This window comes from Phyllostomus discolor, chromosome X (genome assembly GCF_004126475.2).
Source record: "Phyllostomus discolor isolate MPI-MPIP mPhyDis1 chromosome X, mPhyDis1.pri.v3, whole genome shotgun sequence".
NCBI classification, from domain to species: domain Eukaryota; kingdom Metazoa; phylum Chordata; class Mammalia; order Chiroptera; family Phyllostomidae; genus Phyllostomus; species Phyllostomus discolor.
The window spans coordinates 24,515,542-24,533,896 of NC_050198.1; the positions used below are offsets into that span (position 1 = coordinate 24,515,542).

The 18,355-nt window shown below is 41.9% G+C and overlaps 2 pseudogenes; both read left to right on the forward strand.

Moving 5' to 3' along the window:
* The first annotated feature begins 234 nt into the window (after positions 1-234).
* On the forward strand, positions 235-882 carry LOC114505399 (annotated as a pseudogene).
* Positions 883-2,666: 1,784 nt separating this feature from the next.
* LOC114505671 lies at positions 2,667-4,495 on the forward strand (annotated as a pseudogene).
* Positions 4,496-18,355: the final 13,860 nt, after the last annotated feature.

The following is an 18,355-nucleotide window of genomic DNA, read 5'->3' on the forward strand; positions in this document are numbered from 1 at the left end:
TACCCCTGAGTTCTGTGTCCTACACCATCTCCTGAGGCCCCTGTGGAATTGAGCAGTAGTTGCCCATAGTGGAAACCAGTTTGGTAATGTTCTCTTTACTGGCTGCCTTCCCTTCCCGTCTCACTTCCCCACTCACCTTATTCTCTGAATCTCCTAAAATCTACTTGCTCTAAAGTACTTCTCTTGGGGACAACCCAAACTCAGACACCAGGATTATTGTGTGGGGGAGAAGAAACTTTCCTCTACCCTTCTAGGTTCCTTTTGCTGGTCTAACAATTAATTCTACATGAGACAGATTAACAAGAGAAAAATGACCAAATTTTCTTCCCATCCCAGGCACTTCAAGAGCCACGGGCTTGGGTGCAGAGATGGCCAAGTCCAAGAACCACACCACCCAAAACCAGCCCCCAAAATGGCACAGAAACAGCATCAAGAAACTCTGATCACAAAGATATGAATCTCTTATGGGGGGTAGACCCCAAGTTCCTAAGGAACATGCGCTTTGCCAAGAAGTACAAGAAGTGTCTGAATAAGATTCAGGCCAACAACACAAAGCCATGAGCGCACGTGCTGAGGCTATCAAGGCCCTGGTCAAGCCCAAGGAGGTCAAGCCAAAGATCCCAAAGGGTGGCAGCCACAAGCTCAGTCAAGTTGCTTCCACTGCTCACCTCAAGTTTGGGAAACATGTGCATGCCCACATCACCAAGGGTCTCTGGCTCTGCCAGCCAAAGGCCAAGGCCAAGGCTCAAACCAAGCTGCAGGCTGCAGATGTGGCTCAGGCTCCAACTCAAGCTCAGGCTCCCAAAGGTGCCTAGGCCCTTGCAAAGGCTCCACAGTAGAGGCCTCTGTCTGCTGATGTGTGGACAGAGGACTGGTGTGCCCCCTGGGCTGATGTCTCCATGGGGTTGGGCCTGTCATCTTTGTGAAGAGAAATCTGAAGCAGGGTCTGTCCATCAAACAAAAGAAAGGAAAATGACCTAATTTAATTACATAAGTACATATGGAAACCCCACATACATGTGAGGTTCAGAGACAGAAGGGAAAATGGGGTATATATGATGTATCTAAGATTCAGATAAGGCACCTTGGGGCATCAGAGGGGAGGTAGGTCATTCACAGGACAATAGAAGAGCAGATGTTCAGTCATTTGATGTTTGCTCCATGGCTTCAGGCAGGAAGAAACCAACACACAGGAAGAGGTCAAGCCTGAGCCATGTGGAGGTGGGGCACCATCAGGTATAGATAGGTCATAAAAACTTATTTCTAGTAATAACTCTTATGACAGGCAAGGCCCTCAATTTGAATTCTTTAAGAGAGAGGCAAAACTTTCTTGAGCCCACACAGTCTCAGTTGCCTTCAGCTCAAAATAATCCACATGCCAGAGCAGCACATCTTAGGGAGGTCTGTTCTAAACCCTTTCTTGTGACTTGTTTTGGGGCATTTTGTTTTTTGTTTTTGTTTTGTTTTTGTAAATCCAGATCACCACTCTTTATCTGCAACATTTACCACTGTGGCCATGAGCTCTTCCTGAAATGCTTTCTTCCCTCAACTAAGCTGTGTTTCCTGCCTCCTCACTGCCCACTGCTTTACCTGCTCTTTTTCTTCTGCCCACTCCCAGGATTATAGCTCTGCTTCCTACTACACCCAACATATTCCAGGGGATCTCGGTCACACCTCTGGAGTCCACCACCACTACACAGGGATGACCCACACTGTCTGTCTCCTACCCAGCCCACTCTCTTGAGCTCTGGACTCAGATATCTAATTGCTTCCTGGTCATTTCTATGTGGATGTTCCACAGATGTTTCAAATCAACATGGCAGGACTAAACTAACTCATCACCTTTTTCCAAGCCACGTTCTCCTCCTACATCCACCTTCTCAGCAAACAGTATTACTGTTTTTGTCTCCAAAGCCAGCTCTTTAGGAGTTACCCAACCTCCTACCCATCTCCCCACTGCCCCATTAGCACTTTCTTGTCCTGGTGCAAACACACCCTCCAGCCCCAAGCAGTCTCTCCACTCCCAGGCTCTGCCCTTTACTAACCATGTGACCTTGAATAACTCATCAAATCTCTCTTGGCCTCAGTTTCCACATCTAAAAATGGGCTGTTAATAAAATTACCTGCTCTATAGACTTGCTGTGAGGTTCAAAAGATTTTGCACATGTAAAATGCTTAGAAAAGTATATGGCACATAGAAAGTGCTCAATGATTGCTAGCTTTTTATCATTGTTTTTGTTGTTGTTTATCTTTACCCTTCTTAGGGCCTTCATCAATTTCCATCTTGTACTATAGCTGCTGAGATGCCATCTTTAAATGCCCTACTGGTCTGCAGGATTCTTGAGGGTAGTGCTTATCGTACTCATCTGTCTGTCTGACTACGACCCATGTCCTTCCATACCTACTTCCTGTCAGCCATACTTCCACTCAGAAATGGTAGCATTGGAATAGCTAGGGGAATTTTTTTATAGCCAGCTATGGGGAAGTTGAGTTTGGAACATATTTAATTTGGGTTTAGTGGGATATTTTGTATGTGTTTGTAAGATGTCACTAGCCACTATCCCAGTGTAAGAATAGCTTCCAGGAACACTCACCACCCACTGGGCTGACTCCCCAGGGGATATAACATCAGGTTTCAGGCTCAGAGGTTGTATCTTAATGTAAACATGTCCTATGGTGCCCAGAACCAGAAAATATGGGTAGTGGAAGAGAAACAAGGTTTGAAAGGTATGAAGTCAGAAGCGACTCTGTGGAAAATTCTTCCAATCATCAGACATGAAAAATTGTAAGCAGGGGATTCAGTTCTTATTCATCCCTAGACAAAGGAATTCTCTGCTGTCAGGAATATATTCAGCAGTACAAGTATATAATTCTGAATGCACTATATATTTTTTTTTCCTTCTTCATGGAATGTATGTAGAGTAGAATTTATCAGAATTCCTGGTTTGTAGGGCACAAACCTATAGCCAAGCAACAACCAACAGTAAGTCTGTCTGTGAAGTCACATGTTTTATCCTCTTCAGTGAATTGGACCATATCTTAGAGTATCTGATACCTCTAGTTCTGATGAAGTCTGGCAGTTCCAGATGCAACGGCAGGCAAAATTGCCACTGACACAGCAAAATACCCTAAAGAAACATATTTATTAATGAGTCAATTTTTATTGACTCATAATAAGAGTCAATTCAATTACATAATTATGTAGCCCATACCATGTAGTGGCAATTTAAGAAGGCATTTGTTTGTTTGTTTGTTTGTTTTAATTTTATTTTAATCATTGTTCAAATACAGTTTTCTCCTTTTTACTCCCAGTCCAGCCCCTCCTCCCACCCCTCCCCACTTCCCTCCCATTACCACTCTCCGCCTAGTTTTTGACCATGTGTCCTTTAAGTTTGTTCCCATGAACCCTTCCCAATGTCCCCTGAAATTCCCTCTACTCTCCTTTGTGGTCACTGTCAGCCTGTCCTCTATTTCAGTGTCTTTGGTTATATTTTGCTTGAGAAGGCATTTGAATTGCTCTTGTATGCCCTAATTTCAGATTAACTTTATATATTTTTTGGAATTATTGATGAAACCAAAAATCAATCACTGAGTATGCAGCCAAAATTTTTAAGATAAAAAGTACTGTAGAGGTATGTTAGGCAGGTAAAAAAAATACATGTTACCGTGCATGGATTTTATGAATTTTAGGTATCTATCAACTGTTAAAAATCAGAATTTCTTGTGATTTCTCAAGTCACCAGACTTTGTACCTGTAATCTTATCTTCTTTTACTTAAAGAGGGACCTCAAAACTGTGTAACTTTCAGGCCCCACATGCCTGGAGCCTCCTGTGTTTTCACCCCATAACCCCACACATGTGTATGCTACCATCAACACTGTTCTGGTACCTACTGCACTCTATACACTTCCTCAGCTGGGCATGCTTGAGGGTGTCTCTTGACAAAGGGGAGAAACGGCCAAGTAAAAACAGCTATGGTTCTAGCATGGAATAGTGCTGGTACTTGGAAACCACAGAGGTGAAACAGAGGCAAATTCAGTCAGTTGACTCCTACTTTGGGGACTGAAACACGGGGATGTTTGGCAAATAGGAAAAAGTGGGGGAGCTCCCTTTCCCACTGGAGGCAGGCAGAACTGCTCCTGAAAAGAAGAGTGATGAGAAGAAGAAGGGCTATTCTGCCATCAATGGGGTAGTGACCAGACAATATACCATCAACATTCACAAGCACACCCATGGAATGGGTTTCAAGAAGTGTGCCCCTTGGGCACTCACAGAGATACAGAAATTTGCCATGAAAGAGGTGAGAACTAAAGAATATGCATGGACACCAGGCTCAACAAAGCTGTCTGGGCCAAAGGATTAAGGAATGTCCCCTGGCATCTCCAAATGTGGTTGTCCAGAACACATAATGAGAATGAAGATTCACCAAACATGCTCTATACTGTTGGTTACCAACATACCTGTCATCACTTTCAAAAATCTACAGTTAATGTGAATGAGAACTACTAACTGCTGATTATTAAATAAAGTTATTAAAAAAAAAGAGAGAGAGAGAGAGGGGAGAGGGAAGGAAAAGACCCAGAGTGGGCTACAGTTCTGTGTTTGACCACAAGATGGAGGTAAAAGAGTGGTCCCTCCGACTCAGTCAAAAACTCATTAAAGCTAATCAAGGTAAAGAGGGCTTTTCCGTGTTGCCTGCAGGTGCCTTCTCCCCTTTGCCAAGCCTCAGCGCACTTACTATTGTTCCATTCTTTTTGGTTAAAGTCATCACAAATCTGCACTTTTGTTTGTTAACTCAGCTGTAGCCCGCAGTTTGTCTTCTAGACAACTTTCCCTGCTTCTTATGGTTAAGGATTATGTTCTTATCAACTATTATTAGAAGAATTTCTGACTCGGAAGTTTCAGGACTTAAAGCTAAAGTCTTAGCTCAATAATTGCCTGATTATGTGCTGCTGTGCTTGAAACTTTCATTACCTGGCTTCTATTTCATGTGCAATTCTCCATACCCCCTAGTTGGGCTCTGTAAAGAGGACTATCTGAGACACCAGCCCCCATTCCCATCTGTCTGAGAGAGATACGGGTTCCTCTAGTTTTACCGGAGCCCTCTGAAGGCTGAATTCCTCCTATATTAACCATAAGAAACTGTAGCAACTTGCCTAAGACAATAATCAAAATAGACAGTCAAACTTCCTGGATCCAACCCTCCCTTTTCCAAGCTGATATTGGACACTATCACCTTCCTTCCCCCCAAAGATTTTGGCAGGCCTTAAGCCCTTTGAGCCAACACCATTAGCTCAGAACACTTCACACAGAAAGCATAGGGAAGTGACCATAGAATAGAGCTGGAACCTCTTCTGAGAGTTTTGCCATTACCGAGGGCCCTTAACCTGGACATGTACTTGGTATATTCGTGGGGGCTACAGCAGGAAAGCCATGCTAACAATGAAGGGACAAAGGGCACAGCCCAAAAGGCACCTTGCTGCTATCCTGAGTGCTCAGATGCATGAGCTCCTGCCTCTACAGCAGTGGAGACTAGTGTTTGTCTTATGGTGATGATGCTGCTGCCTGCCATTGGAGATTGCGGCTGTGTGAGAGGACTTGACAAAGCTGACTGGGCCATAGTCACAGCAGCTCTTGGCTGCACCCATAGTCAATCTCCCTTGTTCCTTGACTGCTCTCAGATTGACATATCCTGTGGGACAATGGGCATTTTTTCAAAGTGGGTGAAGGGACAGAATCAGAAATATCATGGCCTGTTTCCCTTGCAAAGTGTCTCACTGGCTCCAGATCCTGGTTATCCTGTTTTGCTTTGTAGAATTGTCCCACTCTGGAGAGCAGCTCAGGTTCTCTGGTTGGGCAGAAAGGAGAGAAACATCTATATGACAGAGAAACATCAATTGTTTGCCTCCCATACGTGCCCCAACTTGGGATAAAATCCGAAACCTAGGTATGTGCCCTGACCGGAAATTGAGCCCACAATCCTCTGGCATGAGGGACAACACTCCAACCAGCTGAGCCACTGGGCCAGGGCATAGGGTTGATGAGGTTTAAGCCTGAACTCACAGGTTCTTGCTGGCCCTCACCTCTCATTTCCCCATAATTTAGGGGTAATGCTATACCTGTCACATAAAGTAGGTGTAAGACTATAACAAGATAACATCCCCAAAACATCTGAGATGCCTGTAGGTTTTCAAAAAATAATGGCTTTCTTATCGTCCCCCAACCCCATCAGCAGTTAGCAACATCAGCCAGATTCAAGACTCATAATGTTCGAAAGCATTACCAAAGATATCTTTATTTTGAGTTCCATGTGTGCACCTCACACCAATTTTCTAATCCCAGTCAGGAAAGAAAGCATTTGGAGAAAGGTATAATGCTACGTATTCCTGTAGAATGTAAAACGTTTAATTAGATGCCAAGGATCAAAACTCTTGATTCAGAGCCCGAAATAGCTAATAAGGTTTTATTGTTGCTATTACTTAGAGTTTTTATAGAACTTTAGGCTGGCAGAGTGCTTTTCAATCACTTGAGAGAATCTAACTTTGTTAACAGTGAGATGAAGAAAATGTTCTATTCATCAGGAGAGACAACATACATAATATTTTAAGTGTTTAAAAATTACAACCCTGCTGTGAGAAGTACTGAAATTACCTTCTATGTGGACATAAGAGTCTCGTTACAGGCACAGGACATTAATGCAGACACCAACATTGTTACCCTGCTGAATGTGCAGGGTGAACTCCTGCAAGTCAGGAAGTAGGGAAGTTTCTAAAACAAACACTAGCTGGCTCCAGCTACACAGATGGAGCTTTTTGTCCACACATGAGTTTTGAACATTTTTCTAAAAGAACTCTTAAGGTTTTATGGGTGATCGTATTATAAAACCATATGAAGTTCCAACACGGCTTAATTTATGACTGCTCTGGGTCACTGAAATCTCCCAGGATACTGCTGTTGGGGCTGCTGCAATTGGAGACAAATTCACACCAATTCTTCTGTAAATATTATCAGTGGGCAGCATCAGCTAGAAAACATGTGAAAAATGGATTTCTCTTCCCATATCCACTGAAGGCAAATTCAGGCCATCTAGCTTTTTCGATATACCAGTTAGCTTCTGCTGCAATGATGCCACCTAACAACCAAGTTAAAGCTCAGTGACATACAGCTATAAGTCCTTGTATGTCTGGAGGTTGGCTGGGTGGCTCTGCTGATGTCAGCTGAAATCACTCATGGCTAGTAGGTGGCTGGCCTAGGCTCTGCTCTACTCCACATGTTTCTCATGGTCCAGTAGGCTAGCCTGGCATTATCATAGAGATGGCAGATGCCTAAGAGAGAGCAAGCTCCAATGCACAAGCCATTTCCAGCTTCCGTGTCATGCCTACTAGTGGCCCATTGGCCAAAGCAAGCCACCTGGCTGAGCCAGCATCCACAGGTGGGGTAGATCAACCCACCCACTGTGAGAAGGCAATGCAAAGTCACATGGCCAAGGGATTAAAGGAGGGGTGAGAGTTGTGGCCATCTGTATGAGCTACCACAGGTGAGACTGCATAGAATACTTTTCTTGAAATGGAAAGGGAAGGAAAAATAATAAATGTCATCCTTATATGCATCCATTTTGACAGAGAAAAAAAGTTTTCAACTGGCAACACCAAGCTAATGTCAACCCACTTTTTAGCCTTACCTTTTGGGACAGTTCTTAGGCCAAAGGTCATGGGAAATTTTTGACTAAGCATTAATGGGCACATTTTGACACAGTGTGAAGCAAGAATGCTTTTCAAATGGACCACTTTATAAACAACACATAGGTGAGTAGTCCACAGCATCCTCCTGCCTGTCTTCTTATGGTAACCTCCACTCACAGCCGGAAGCAGTATGTAGAATTCCACTTCAGAAAGCAGAAAAACAGGAGTTACAGGCCCCTGTGGTTCCGCCTTGACCAAGTTTGAGTGGTGGCCACACATGCTGAGGAGAGACTGTGCTCTCTGCCATTAGGCCGAGCATCAGCTGGCTCCACAACAGGCTCGCATGCGTGCCCATCTGTCAGGGTGGCACCTGGCCCTCTTCTAGAAGCAGATGGTTTCAATTGATCTTTCCTTGCCAGTCTTTCCTGCATTAACACTCCAAACCTGCCCTGCCTCATCCTGGAACTTAATGTAATCCTCACACGCTGTAGTTTCCTGTATCTTTTCCCTGGTAGCCAAATTCTTTTTCTTTTTTTTTTTAAGTTTTTAGTTTTCTGCAATAGTAAGGTTATAAGTGGATTTGTATATACAGAGGGAAACACCAATTACCCTGTACTTTCTAGGACCAAATATAACCTACAAAGCACTGACAATTACAAAAGAAAATCTTTTTTTTTCCATTTCACTGACCTTCACATACAGCTCACCTCATACTCCTAGACCAAACCGACTTTGGCCTTCCTGGATATAGACTCGGCCTAACAAAACTTGTCAACATGAGACAGAAAAATATGAAAACCTGTACCCACCACATGTTAAGTCTCACGCTGACAGTTTCGTGGCCCAGAGGACAATATGAATTTAAACGTTATTTTGTTTTTAAAGGAGAGTCATGAATTAGGGCAGCTAAATGTTACACATATTCCAAAGGCAAGACTGCACCTCAGCCCTGAGGCTCCCGCCAGGAAGGGGACAGGTGGTCCTAGTGACCTCTGACCCAAGGACAACAGGGCACCTCCCCCACCCCCATGCTCTGGCCTGCTAATCTCTGCCTGTGACCCAGCCCAAGGAGGTTTAGCTTTAGCCATTGGGGCTGCCCAGAAGCACTCAGCAATGTAAAATCACAGCTCTAGTTGGGTATTTCTCCTGCTAAATGCCTGAGATGCCACCATTTGGATAAATAAAAGGAGGAAGATCTATAAGCAGGCACTTCTAATGTATATGGAATAGCTTTGACCAAAGAAACATTGTAGGAGCTACAGATGTAATTCAAAATTTTCTAGTTGCTGTATTTTTAAAAAGTAGAAAGAAACAGGTGAAATTAATTTTCATAAGATATTTTATCTACCTGCACAGGTATCATTTGGTTAGAGCATCGTCCCAAGGTTGTGGGTTCCATTCCCCAGTCAGGGCATATGCAAGGATTAACCAATGGATGTATACATAAGTGGAAAAACAAATCTCTCTCCCTGTCTCTCGCTCTAAAAAATCAATAAGACATTTTTAAAAAACATATTTTTATCTAACCCAAAATATCAATATTATATTGTTTCAACATATAATCCATATTCTATACATTCTATTTTGTATATTAAGTCTTTGAAACCCGGTGTGTATGTTATACTTACAGCACATCTCAATTCAAAATAGCCACATTTCAAACGTTCAATAACCACGTATAGCTAGTGGCCACCATATTGGACTGTGCAGATCAAAGGTATTTCCAGAAGGAGATTCCAGAAACAGTTAACAGGGGTTGCTTCTCAGGAAGAGAACTAAGGGACTGGGGGATGAGGATGGCAACCTTACTTTTAACTGTAAACCATTTTAGCCCTGGCTGATGTGGCTCAGTGGGTTGAGTGCCAGCCTGAAAACTGAAAGGTTGCAGGTTCAATTCCCAGTCAGGGCACATTGCTGGGTTGCGGGCCTGTTTGGGGGCATGCGAGAGGCAACTGACCAGTGTTTCTCTTGCACATCAATGTTATCCTGCCTCTCTTTCTCCCTCCCTTCTCCTCTCTCAAAAAAATAAAATCTTAAAAAATAAAATAAAATAACCATAAACCCTTTTGTATTGCTTGAATTCCATATCAAGTACGTGGAGTACATATTAAAATTAAAAAAAGACCACGTGCCCTGATATTTTTTTGAGTGGTAATACTCAGTATTAGCAAACAGAATGAAATAAGGTACACCCCTACACTGTTGGTAGAAGTGTATGGCCATAGTGCTGTTCTTGGTGGGGGGGAGTGGGGGTTAGCACTACTCTATTGCGTTAGTCAGGCTTCTTCAGTAGGACAGTATTCCTTCAAATGGCACTTAAATTACTCTATCAGCACCATGCTAGTTACTTTTGATGTTCTCAAAAACCTCAAGGAGGAAAGTGTTGTGGACTCCATTTTACAACATGGGAACCATGACTCTGAGAGGTTAAGAAACTAGCCAGTTAGTAAGAAGTGAGACTTGAGTTTGAGCTGGTTCTGTCTGACTTCAAAGCTAGCACATAAAGATAAGAATGAACACAGATGGTCCAATAAAAAAAATTATTATGAGGAACTGGCTCCTGTGATTCTGGGGGCTGTCTCACGATCTGCTGTCTGCAAAGTGGAGACTCAGGAGAGCTGGTGGTGTAAGTCCCATCCAACGGCAGAAAATGGATGTTTCAGCCCAATAGTCAGGCAGAAAGCAAATTCTTCTTTTCCTTGGCTTTTTGTTCTACTGAGGCCCTCAACAGATTGGATGAGGCCCACCCACATGGGGAGTGGGCAATCTGCTTTACTCGTCCAGATTCAAATGCTGATCTCATTTGGAAATACTCACACACACACACAATCAGAAATCATGTTTAACCAAGTACCTGGGCACCCCACAGCCCAGTCAAGTTGACACATAAGATTAGCCATCATCTCTCTAGATTTCTCTAGAAATCTATCCTAAAGAGTGACTGGACAAGAGGATGGTATGTTACGGACAAGAATGTTCATCTCAATATCTCTGTTCTTACTGGAAAATTAAAAACATCCTAAATATTACAAATAGATGTGCAGTGAAACTGCACCCTCTGGAGGGGGTGGCTTCTAAAAACAGGCAATAAGAGGAAATCACTAACAGTCAAAGCACCCTTGAAAATTATTTGGACAGCAACATATTGGGAACTCAGCACCAAATCCTCCCCAGCAAGGTCACTGTTTCTCAGGGTGAGCCCAATGGAGTATGGAGTAGTTTACTTGCACGTATGGGTCATAGTATGTGAAAAATATGTGCCCTAGACACTAGTATCACTTGGCAAGATGGGAGAGACACATCTGAACTAAGAGTAACTGAGGCACAGATTTGTAGTTTCCATCTCATGCTCACCCTTTCAGTAAACTAGTGGACAGAATCACCCCTGTTATTTAAATTGTTTTCTCTTGCTCTGTGAAGTATATACAGTTCAATTGACAATTGACATACTTTTAAAGGGATATACGGTATGACTGCACTGCATATTGACAAGTACATATAAAAAATAAAGTATATAAGGGTATGCCCCCAAATGTTATGTTTTTATCTGTAGTCAGGATAACAGATTACTTTTTTTCTGTCTTCTTTTTTTGTGTGTGTTTGCATGCGTGCATGTGTGTTTAATCTGTATTTTTTTACATTTTTTTCTCCAATGGACAGCCTGAAGGTAGATTTTCTCTTACTTCTGTAATAGAAATAATAATAATTTTTAAAGCCAGTGCTAGCCCACCATGAGGTGATTCTCCCAAGCCAAAAAAAGTTGCAGGTTCCTAAAAAGGGAAAATGGTATGCTCCAGTTCAAGCACACATGTGTGCTCTGGCCACCACACTGAAAGGGATTACGGAGGCATTAGACTTGGTGCTCATGCTTACAGAAAGCCAAGGTCCTGCTGGGGACCCCTGAGGACAGCAGTTCCTCCAGACAGCTCCCCTGCCCTAACTCCCTGACACTACCCCCTGGGTCTCCAAAAAATGAGAAATATCCTGCAGCAGTGGCTTCCCGCTAAGGGACTCAGCTTCCCTGCCCCTTCCCTTCAGGACTGTGGTTGGGCTTCTCCAGCCACCCTGTAGATTGTCACATCACACACTGAGCTGGCACAGGTGAATTACCAGCCGTGGCACAGCAGGAGGGACTCCAGCAGACACAAGACACACTGCAGAGGGACAAGCGTGGCCTGGCAGCGCTCAATGAGGCACAGGTTTAAAGCACGAAACAGTCCCTTGCAGCAACTTGCTGTCATTTCCAGTCAGCAAGCTCCAGCCTGTAAACATACTAATGAGAATCACTCCCCTGTCCTGGCTGCTCACCCCAGACAGGACTGTACAGACAGGTCTCATTTCATCCGCATCACAAGCCTCCAAAAAGGCGTTGCCACAGCTATCACATAGATGAAGGAAGCCAGACATGGGGAGGCAAATTAACTCACTTAAGTGTCACGGGTTGGATTTCTGAGAAGACTCTGAGGCAGAGGTGAGTGCTCAGGGTATTTATTAAGTCCCCTTGGAGAGGAGGAGAGGAAGCAGGGGTGGGAAGGCAGAGGATCAAGTCAGCCATGAAGCATGCCCAGTGACAGCCTCAGCCACCCCCATGGGAAGCTCTGGAGCAAGACTGGCCCTTCAGAGTTGTCCTGAGTTGCACCTAGATGACCGCATTTTCATACTCTCACAGCCATCGATCAATGGATAGGGCCCACCCCTGAAGGCCATGACCTGGGTGAGGCACCCTCTGGAGCCAAGGCAAACCCTGAAGGGGCTGAGAGCTGAGAGCTGTCTGCCAATTGCACTGCTGAGAGTATTGCACTTTCCTGCATCTCGCAGTCAGGCAAGGACACATGATCTGTTCTGCCCACTGAGCTGCAAGCAAAATGACAGGCGTCACTCCCCAGCCCAGAGTCAATGTGGGAGGGACTACACAAGGGCATGAATGTGGGGGAGTTCATTAGGCATCACCAAATAGCAGCCTACCACAATGGTCAAACAATCATTCATTTATTTCAGACATTCATTCACTCATCAAATCCTTTCTGAGCACCTTTCATGAGCCCAGCACTGTGCTAAGGTCCGGGATTAAAATATGAATAATCAGGGTCATTACCCTCAGGGTGCTATATGTCACAGGGGTGGTAGGTGCAAGTAAATAATTGCCATATACCGTGTTCATTTCTATTGGAAAGGGGAGCACTGTCTGGAGGAGTCCAGAGAGGCTTCCTGGAGATGACATTGAACTAGCTCTTAAAGAGCAAGTAAGTGATTACCAAGCAGACAGGGGTCAGAAGAGATTTTCAGGCAGAGGAAGCCACACCTCTGAGGATACCAAATGTTGCAGTCTGTGGAGAGAGGTTCAGAGAGTCTAGAGAATAGCATGTGTGGAATGCAACTGCCAAGAGAAGGCATTTTGATTTGATGATGAAACCTGGGGAACCAAAGGAGGTTTTCCAGCAGAAAAGTAGTGTGACACAAAGTCTTTTTAGGAGAATAATTCCAGTGGTAGGGTAGAAGATGGAGTGGCAAGGGAAAGACTGAAAGTAGACCAGATAGAAGGACACTGCATGAGTCCTGGAAAGGGACAATGAGGCTCAAACCAAGGCACAGGGGTAAGGCTGGAGGTAAGAGACCAGATTCGAACAGAATTTCTGGGGTATAAGGGATGGAGGCCTGAGGATGACTCATTCTGGATGATTGGCCCGAGTTCTTTAGACAGAAGCCTGGAGTGAAGAACACCAGTCTATCAGTCCTCTGTAGCTTGATGGAAATTTGTTTTAATTCTCCACTTAATGAACAGTTTTCTGGTCTATAGTTTGATCTATGAAGAAGATCGACTCTCCTGGAAGAATGTCCTGTGCAGATCAAAGGCTTATATGTTCAGGACCCAGAGAGAAATATCTAGTAAAAAAAAAAAAAAAATAGGCTATTATTACCTCTTACTCTGTTGCTAAGGAATTAAGTCTCAATTTTACATTTTGGCTGATGTTCTTCTTTCTGAAACAGATTGGTACATTTTCTCTTCTACCTCAAGGATATAAGTGTAGAGGTTACATAATTTGCTGTATGACTGAATGTAGGATATGAGTGAAAGAGTAAAAGTGAAGGTAACACTAGGCTTTGGGTATGAGCAATTAGAAAAATGGAGTTAACCATTTACTGAGATGGAAAAGGCTGGGAAGGGAGCAGGTTGGGGGAGGTAGGAGTTTAGTTTTGGACTTGCTATAGGTGACATGCTATTACACGTGCAGGTGGGAAAATGGAGAAAGCAGTTGAATATATTAATATAAAGTTCCAAGATATTACCCAGAATGCAGCAAAGAAAGAGAGATGAAAAATATAAAAGAGGGGTTCATAGACATGTATGATAGAATGAGACAGTCTAATAAATGTTTTATTGACATCTCAGAAGGAAAAAATGGAAAGGAAATATTTGAGAAGATAATGGTTGGCAATTTTCTAAAATTAATGAAATACATGAATCTTCAGATCTATGGCCCAACAAATTCAAATAGGATTAAAAGAAATCCATATTGAGACATGTCACAGTGAAACTGTAGAAGAGAAACAAAAAATATGATTCTAAAGCAGCTGGGGGGAGAGGGGAAGACAATTATTTATAGAAGAATGACAGCTAGAATGTCAATGTAGCCCTGGCTGGTGTGGCTCAGTGGGTTGAGCACCAGACTATGAACCTGGGGGTCACCAGGTTGATTCCTGGTCAAAGCACATGCCTTCTCTCCTTCTCTTTCTCCCTCCTTTCCTCTCTTTCTAAAAATAAATAAGTAAAATCTTTAAAAAGAAGAATGTTAATATAGTTTCCAACAGCAACAGTAGAAACCAGAAGACAAATGGTCTTTTAAAATAATAATAATAACAATAATAATAATAATTCACATACCATGCAATTAAGTGGTTTTTCGTATATTCACAGTTGTGCAACATCACCACTATCTAATTCTGGGATATTTTCATCACCCCAATACACTGCCCATTGGCAGTCACTCCCTATTCTCCTCTCCCCTGGCAAGCACTAACCTACTTTCTATTTCTATAGATCTGCCCATTCTGAACATTTCATATAAATGGAATCATACAATATGTGGTCTTTGTGCCTGGCTTCTTTTGCTTCCCATAATGTTTTCTAGGTTCATCCACATCATAGCATGTATCAGTGCTTCATTCCTTTTTATGGCTAAATAATATTACATTGTATGGATAAACTACATTTTATTTATCCATTTGTCAGTTGGTTGGCATTTGGGTTGTTTCTATATTTTGACTATTATGAATAATGCTGCTATAATTATTCATGTGCAAGTATCTGTGTGGGCATATGTTTTTATTTCTCTTGGGTATATACCTAGGAGTGGAATTGCTGGGCCATATAGCAACTCCATGTTTAACATTTTGAGGAACTGCCAAATTGATTTCCAGAGCAGGTGCACCATTTTACATTCTCACCAGCAATGTATGATGGTTCTAATTTCTCCACATCCTTGTGAACACGGATTATTATCTTTCTCTTTTATTATAGCCATCCTAGTTGATGTGAAGTAATATCTCATTTTGGCTTGGACTTGCATTTCCCTGGTGGCTGATGACATTGAGCATCTTTTCATGTGCTTATTGGCCATTTGTATATGTTCTTTGAAGAAATGTCTATTCAAATCCTTTGCCTAGTTCTTTTTAATTTTATTTATTTTTAATTATATTTTATTATTTATGCTATTACAGTTATCTCAATTTTCCCCCTTTGCACCCCTCCACAGAGCCCTCCCCCAAACACTCAGGCAATTTCCACACCAATGTCCATGTCCATGGGTTATGCATATAATTTCTTTGGCTACTCTGTTCCCTATACTGTACTTTATGTCCCCATGACTGTTCTGTAACTACCTATTTGTACTTCTTAATCCTCTCACCTCTTTACCCATTCCCCCACATCCCCTCCCATCTGGCAACCATCAAAATGCTCTCTATGATTCTGTTTCTGTTATGCTTGTTTATTATGTTTTTTTTAGATTCAATTGTTGATAGATATGTATTTATTACCATTTTGTTATTCATATTTTTGATCTTCTTCTTCTTAAAGAAGACCTTTTCCTGTATTCAGAAAACTATATAACACTCAGGAAAGAAAACAAGGAAGACACAAACAAATGGAAACATATACCGTGTTCATGGATTGGAAGCATTAATATCATCAAAGTGGCCATACTACCCAAAGCAATTTACACATTCAATGCAATTCCCATTAAAGTACCAATGGCTTATTTCACAGACATAGAACAAACACCTCAAAAATTTATATGGAATTATAAACAACCCCGAATAGCTGCTGCAATTTTGAGAAAGAAGAGTAAAGTAGGAGGGATCACAATACCCAACACTAAACTATACTACAAGGCCACTGTAATCAAAACAGCCTGGTACTGGCATAAAAACAGGCACATGGACCAATGGAACAGAACAGAGAGCCCAGAAATAAGCCCAAGTCTCTATGGTCAATTAATATTTGACAAAGGAGGCAGCAACATTAAATGCAATAAAAATAGCCTCTTCAACAAATGGTGTTGGGAGAACTGGACAGCCACGTGCAAAAAAAATGAAACTTGAGCACCAACTTACACCATATACAAAAATAAATTCAAGGTGGATAAAAGACTTAAATATAAAACGTGACACCATGAAAGTCCTAGAGGAGAACGTAGGTAGGAAAATCTCAGATATTTCATGAAGAAACTTTTTTACTGACGTGTCCCCTAGAGCAAGGGACATAAAGGAAAGAATAAACAAATGGGACCTCATCAAAATTAAAAGTTTCTGCACAGCTAAAGAAAACAGTATCAAAATTAAAAGAGAACCAACTGTATGGGAAAACATATTTGCCAATGATACCTCAGACAAGGGTTTAATCTCCAAAATATATAAAGAACTTACAAGACTGCACTCTAAGAAGACAAGGAATCCAATTAAAAAGTGGGCAAAGGACTTGAACAGACACTTCTCCAAGGAGGACATACAGAAAATCCAAAGACACATGAAACCATGTTCAATATCGCTAGCTATCAGACAGATGCAAATTAAAACCACAATGAGATACCACTTCACACCAGCCAGAATGGCCATCATAGACAAAGCAACAAACAACAAGTGTTGGAGAGGTTGTGAAAAGGGGACCCTAGTGCACTGCTGGTGGGACTGCAGACTGGTACAACTACTATGGAAAGCAGTATGGAACTTCCTCAGAAAACTAAAAATGGATCTGCCTTTTGACCCTGCAATTCCACTGCTGGGACTCTATCCTAAGAATACTAAAACACCAATTCAAAAGAACCTATGCATCCCAATGTTCATAGCAGCACAATTTATAATAGCTAGATGCTGGAAGCAACCAAGATGTCCATCAGTGAATGAATGGATCAAAAAACTATGGTACATTTACACAATGGAATTCTATGCAGCAGAAAGAAAGAAGGAGCTCCTACCCTTTGCAACAGCTTGGATGGAGCTGGAAAACATTATGCTAAGTGAAACAAGCCAGGCAGTGAAAGACAAATACCATATGATCTCACCTTTAACAGGATCCTAAACAACAAGACAAAGAAACAAGCAAAATATAACCAAGGACACTGAAATAGAGGTCAGGCTGACAGTGCCCACAAAAGAGAGTAGAGGGAATTTAAGGGGACAGTGGGAAGGGTTCACGGGAACAAACTTAAAGGACACATGATCATAAACTAAGGGGAGGGTGGTAATGGGAGGGAAGTGGGGAGGGGGGGCTAGATTGGGAGTAAAAAGGAGAAAACTGTAATTGAACAATGATTAAAATAAAATTTAAAAAAATAGTTTTGGGTTTTTTTTTTTAGTCCACAAACTTTGGACTAATTTATTCCATGGCAATAGTTACTGCAATTAATAAATCATATCATTTGCTTTATAATCTGTGCACTTGAACTAAAGTAGTTAAAGAAGAAAAGGATGTGAATTTTTTATTCTTAGCTTGGAGACTTTGTCATTGCTACTTCTTTCACCCAGAAATTTCACCCTTCCCCCTAAAGCTTTCAAACTCTTAAAAGAGAAATACAAAATAAATAAATTTTATAAACATGAAAAAAAAGACCTTTTAAAACTTCATATAATGCTGTTTTGGTAATGATGAACTCCTTTAGCTTCTTCTTGTCTGGGAAGCTCTTTATCTGTCCTTTGATTCTAAAAGATAGCTTTGCTGGGTAGGACAATCTTGGTTGTAGGCTCTTGCTTTTCATCATTTTAAATATTTCTTGCCAATTTCTTCTAGTCTGCAAAGTTTCTTTTGAGAAATCAGCTGATGATCTTATGGGGGCTCTCTTGTAGGTAACTAACTGCTTTTTTCTTGCTGCTTTTAAAATTCCCTTTGTAGTAACCTGTCATTTTAATTACAATGTGTCTTGGAGCAAGTCTCTTTGGTTCATGTTGATTAGGACACTGTGATTGCTGGACTTGTATGTCTATTTCCTTCATCAAGTTAGGGAAGTTTTCTGCAATTATTTTTCAAATAGTTTTCCAATTTCTTACTCTTTCTCTCTTGTCCTTCTGGCACCTCCATGATGTGAATATTGGTATACTTTAAGTTGTCCCACAGGCTCCTGACACTACCCTCATTTTTTTCTCTTTGCTGTTCTGATTGCTTGTTTTCTGCTTCCTTA